This window comes from Castor canadensis, chromosome 15 (genome assembly GCF_047511655.1).
Source record: "Castor canadensis chromosome 15, mCasCan1.hap1v2, whole genome shotgun sequence".
Classification (NCBI taxonomy): domain Eukaryota; kingdom Metazoa; phylum Chordata; class Mammalia; order Rodentia; family Castoridae; genus Castor; species Castor canadensis.
Window position 1 is genome coordinate 28557682 of NC_133400.1, and position 6000 is coordinate 28563681.

Sequence of the window (6000 nt, forward strand, 5' to 3'; positions counted from 1 at the left end):
CCTTCCTTCTTCTGTGTCTGTCTTGACATGCTCATCGCCTCCCTTACCAGGCAGTAGTTATGCCAGTATGAGCCACCCTTCTCCAGTATAAACTCATCTTAACTGGCTGTACCTGCAACCACCTTACTGCCAAATAAGGTCATATTTGGAGGTACTGGGGGTCAGGACTTCAACATATCTTTTTTAGGGGACACAATGCACCCTCTCACAGATGGAAGAAGATGGCTGGCAAATTGTGCTGGACTCTCCTGGGCTGGGAAGAGGGTATCTGTGTGGGGCTATAGGAAGACTGATCAGGCCCGCTGCCATCTGGACAGCTCTGTATCCAGTACAGAGGTGCAGCAAAGCATGCTGCTAAATTCCTTAACCCTTCTACTGTCTATCCCCATCAAGGACCCAAGGCTGCTCTCTCTCTCTTGGGGAGGTGGGGGATACTTTAAAGGTCACCAAGCACTAAGGCTGCCTCATTTTGGTCAATCCATGAAACAGACTTTGAAAGTTCTATTATGCCCATTTTACAGATGAGAAGCCAAGGTTGCAAGAAATGAGATGGTTCTTTCGTGGACACCCAGCAAACACAAGGTGCAGAAATCCCCTGTCTGTCCCCCTCTCACAACAGGTGCCAGCCAGCCTGTTGCTAGCTCTGGAGATATGGCAGGTGGCAGTCCATACATACTTCAAAATCATCCGCAGTCCCTCCACATCTGTTGTCTGGTGGGAGAGCAGACTACTGCCTTATTATTCCTTTTTTTTTTTTTTTGCAGTGCTGGGGACTGAATGCAGGGCCGCACACGTGCTAGGCAAGCGCTCCACCACTGATTTATACCCCAGATGAAGCCTAGTGATTTTCCAGGTTTATTTCTCCCTTGAAGAGAAGGAAGGTGACTGGAGAGGTGCAGCTCCAGGTACTGGCTGGGGTCCACCCAACCTTCTGCCGCCCCCGCAGAACCCTCAAACTTTTAAGAACCCAACTTAGAAGATATATGCAAACAGTGCTGAACTTGGGGCCTCTCCCAAACCTCCCTAAATGGCTCGCCCAGCAAACTCCAGGTTCTAGGTTTCTGAGTGAGAAAAGTAGCTGAAAACCACACTGAAATGTAAAATGCAAGCAACACAAAGAACCCATGTGTTTCCGTAATCCTCAGGACTTATAATATTCACTAGATACAGTGGACATACGACATTAGAAATTGTTAAGACACTTAGGGTATGCTAAGGGACTGTGGACATGTTTTTAGAAAGACTTATTATCTTAGTACATTCTGAAATATTTCCTTCAAAATGCTATGATAAAGCCATTTGTTTCAAAATGAGGGGTGCTAGAGATGAAACCGGCAGTCTCAGGTTGGTGACTGTGGAGGAGACAAGAAGTTACTTCCTATCATAACCAGCAAGTTACTTCAGTTCAACCTGATTCTATCTGCTCTATTATTGTATATGTTTGGAATTTTCCGTAGTAAAGATGGGTTTCAGGCCAAAAAGTCCGAACAGTGTGACTTCTGTAATTCTACATAAAACAATGAAAAGTTGAAAAGAGAAAAAAAAAGCAACAGAGGGTGGCCCTACCAGGCGACAGTGTAGCGTTGGGAATGGGGATCATGGTCGCATACGGCGTCCCACAAATTCAGGCGACCCTCTGACTTGCCACCTTATGTAATTCACAGTTCATTCCCTAAATTACAGGGTAGCGGGGCACACACTGCGGGGCGGCCGGCGCCCCAACCTGTCCATTTGTTCATCCATAAAGCCATACGTGGAGCATCCACCTCGCGGTCCGTACCCTCCCGTGGCAGGGCCTCGGCACCCCCTCCTCCCCGGTCCGCGCGGAATTCGAACCCAGCCGCGCCCAGCCTGGTTGTTCAGCCCGCACTCACCAGCTGCGCTCCCGCTCCTCCGCGCTCTGCACGAAACTGAAAGTAGACCGCGCCGGGAGGTTTGGGCTGGTGCAAGGAACCCGCCGCGGCTGCCGAGAAATCACGTGGGTTAGAAGCACCAGCCCGGACGCGGGCGTGGACCTGGCACACCCACCCCCCGCAGCGCCCGCGCCCTGCCAGAGCCCCTCGCCTGCCTGAGCTCAGCGACCCGACCAGCGACGCGATTCCGGGGGATGCTGGGGTGCTTACCACTGCGGATGGAACTGAGGCAGAGGGATGAAAATCTGCTCCAGCTGAGTCCTCTCTCCAAGGATCCTTGGACAGGAGACAGGCGAGAAGGAAGGAGCTGCTAGTAGGACTGGGGGACTTAGGTCGCAGGGGGTCGCGAGTGCTCCAGCAGGTAAGGAAGGAAGAGTGACATTGGCCTTGATAACTGAGCCCTAGCCTGCTGAACCGGATAAGCACTATCTACAGATTGGCTCTTCTAATCCTCAAAGTAACCCTAAAATACAGAGGCCAGCGCTACCTTATTCTACAGATGAGCAGATTAGGCTCAGAGAGGACAGAGAGGAAGGACCTTGCCCAAGTCACAGAGGGATGAAAGGCTGGGGGCACAGGGTGCAAGAGTTGAGTGGGGAGAGACAAAAAGAAGGCCAGCAGGATCAGGGACTGTCCTGAAATGCCACTGGTTCAACTACCCTGTACATTTTTCCTTGTTCTTGTCCTGGGACAGGCCTGCAGAGGATATCTTCGTATTAGGGATGGCTCTGCCTGCTAGGAAGGCTATGGTATCATCCCCCGACCTCCATGAGTGGGGGGTGGGAGGGCACTGCAGGGTAGGTGGGACACCAGACATCCCATGTTCAAGTCCTCTCTAACTACAATGGCTAATCTTGTTCACTTCATTGGGTGCCCAGGAGATAGTAAAGCACACCTCTGGGGGGTCTGTGTAGGAGAGGATTAAAGCAGGAGGGCTCTGACCTCATCAATGGATTAATCCCTTGGTGGATTCCTAACACATTAGCATTATTGGAAGGTGGTGGAAAGTAGGAGATGGGGCCTTTGGCAGAAGTGGGGAGCATCCTTGGGGCTATCACTTGCCCTGGCCCTGTCCTGTGTTCCCCATTTCTCTGCTTCCTGTTTGCCTTGAGGTGTTGAACAAGATGCTCCACCACACGCTCCAGCTGCCATGATGCTGTCCCCAAATGCATGGGGCCAAGTGACCATGGACTGAACCCTCTGAAACCATGGGCCGAAATACTAATTCCTCCCTTAAAGTTGTTATTATCAGGTACCTGGTCACAGTGATGCAAAAGAAACTAGCACAGTGATTGTCTCTGAGCCTCAGTCGTAATATGGGGATGATGGTAATAATACCTCCCCATAGACTGGAGAGGATTTGATGACCTAAACTTGGGACTGATGCATCTGGGCCTGAAGTCCATCAGCCACCCTTATATTTTTGTCTCCTTCTTCAGGTCCCACATCCCTGTAACACTCAAACCTCCTCCTTCCCAGGACCAACCCAGATATCTGAAAACTGCATGACAGTTAGGAGTGGGAAGAAACCCATTTTGTAGTCGATTGTTTGTATCTGACTCCCAGCTCCTCCGTTTCTAGCTGTGTAACCTCTGGAAAATGCTTTGATCTCCTCCCGGCCTCAGTTTTCTCATCTGTCAGATGGTGGATTCCCAGCCTCCCCAGGCCACTTTGGGATGTGGTGTGGGATGGATGGCTGTTGACTCTATGCATGCATGCATGTTTGGGGATTATGCTCCAATATCAGGGCTGAGCTCATGTGCAAAGGCTCCATCCTGCTCCCAGTGCAGGCAAAGTGGGTAGATGGACATATGGACAAACAGCCACAATCCAGAGAGACAAATGTCAACCATTTTTAGATGTATTTAATCCTGAACAGTGCCATGAGGAGAGCAGGACAGAGATTATTATCCCATTAGGCAGATGAAATGAGGTCCAGATAGGTCAAGTGAACTCCTGGATATCACACAGCAGTCAGGATCAGAGTCTTGAACCCAGTGCTCTTTCCACTGTGGCAGTACCAGGCCTACCAAGAAGAGTTCTGTAGAGCAACATCCCCAAATTCTCCCTCTGTCAAACTGGCCTTAGCCAGAGAGTCCTCCATTAGCACACCCATTCCTTTGGCCTAAGGTATGCATGTTCCTCTGATGTAAAATACCTGGCCATCTGCCTGAAAGAATGAACTCAAGGTGCTATGAGACCAAAGAAAGAGGCAGATAGATCCAGATTTGCACAAAATGCAGTTTGCAGGGGACTTATGGACAAAAAGCATTCCTTAAGTGACAGCAAGAGAGGTGGATCCCTGTACCTCAAGGAAGAAGTTTATATGTCAAGCTAGACAACAGTGGACTGCTGCCAACTGAACTGTACTAAGCCCTTCTCAAAAACTCTAACATGTTTTGGGCTGGAGGTGTGGCTCAAGTGGTAGAGCAGCTGGTTAGCAAAGGCACGGTCCTGAGTTCAAACACCATTACCACCACCAAACAAAAAAAGCCCTAAACAAAAAACTAACATGGCATCAGTGGCCAACACAAGATGCCCAATTGCCTGTCTTAATGACTTTGTTTGTCTTATAGGGCTTGGGATGCATGCCAGGATCATGTAGGGGGCAAAATGGTCCCCATACCTCCCATTTGCCTGAGGCCTGGTCCCAAGCCTCTGGGGCCCATGTCGCTCACTCCCAGTAACCCAGGGGACAGGATATGCTTCCACAGGGCCCCCAACTTTAGGGAGCCTTTGTTTGCTCCTTGGAGGAAGCAGCCAGTATAACCTCCTCCTGGGAACAGATTCTAACCAATCAGGCCAATGCCCCAGGTAGGCCATGAGGACTTGTGGTCTTTTGGGATTAGCCTAGGACAGTTTCTGGACTGGGGTGGAGGGAGCAGGACTTGGGAGAGGGACTAATCGGTTGATCCCAGTCTCTGCCATCTAGGACAACACAGCTCCTTCTGCTACACACACTCCTGGGATGGTGTGGTGACAGGTAAGTACTCTCCTAGCTCAGACCTGGGGACACATTCTTCTAGAATGGTGAAGGAAGCTAGGGGGCATCCCATCCCGGGCCAGCTTGTGCTAGAAACCTAACTGAGGTGATGGGAGATGCTGGAAAAGACAACAGACAGACGACAAAACATGCACAAAGCTGGGGCCAGGTAGGCTGGGTGCTCTGATGGAGACACACCAGCAACCTCCACCTCCGTGAGTTTATTATACACAGTAGCAACACGAGGTGGAGAGGCGATTTGGGCAAGGGGTGGGGGGGCGTGACATTGTAATCCCTGGGAACAGGAGAAACCTGTGACAGCTTCTGAATGTAAACATCTTAGGAAAAACAGCTGTACTGCATCTTGCCCACTTCTGCAGCTGAGGCTGTGCCAAATCAAGCATGCAATTTATTGGGCCTAACTATGCTTGCTCCCTTCTGCAGTTTGGAGCTGTGCCAAACTCAAACACACAGCTTATTTTATATACCTGTTGGCTCCCCACATGTTCCCCACCTTTTTAAAAAAATTTCTTAAATGTTTGCGATGAAGCCTGTCTCCTTAATCCAAGGAGTTGTCTTTGCACCATGCAGCATTAGACTAAAAAAAAAAGAAAACAGGTGAACAGTATCAGAAAGAGTGCTTTAGCAACTTAAATGGATTGAAACCTTTGAGTTCATCCAGGACAGTTTTTGCAGTAGTAGCTGGAGAAACAACAGTGTCATAAGCCTTTTGGTGGCCAATATTTGTTGTCTTAACTGCCATAAGTCCACAGTATCGCTTGCTTCATTCTCATGCACCCATAAGATAGCTTTACCTGTAAAGCGATAGTCACTGTATTGAGGCACCAGATGTCCTGAGGAATGACCTCCCGTGTGCACCATGTCATTGGTAAAGATACACAGGGTGGCTCTACCAAGTGATAGGATGCACCCCTGGCAGGTTGGGCATGAAAGTCCAGTATGCATCGCCTTGGACAACACCCACCTGTCTTGTAATTATGACCAATGCCACCAGCAGTGTGGCTGTGGGACTCCCAGCCATCCCCAGGCTACCGGTTACCAGGTCACCATCGTTATCATGTCCATTATTTTCTTAATTTGACC

The 6000-nt window shown here is 49.8% G+C and overlaps 1 protein-coding gene across 2 annotated transcripts in view; it reads right to left on the minus strand.

Moving 5' to 3' along the window:
* Positions 1–1994, minus strand: part of Nlrc5 (NLR family CARD domain containing 5) — a 74766-nt gene extending 72772 nt beyond the window's left edge. The window contains exon 1 of one of the 2 annotated variants that reach the window (XM_020164610.2): positions 1875–1994. The gene's annotated coding sequence lies outside the window, so the exon portion shown is untranslated. The remainder of the gene's footprint in view (positions 1–1874) is intronic. The other variant, XM_020164608.2, reaches the window with a different exon arrangement.
* Between the last annotated feature and the right edge of the window lie 4006 nt (positions 1995–6000).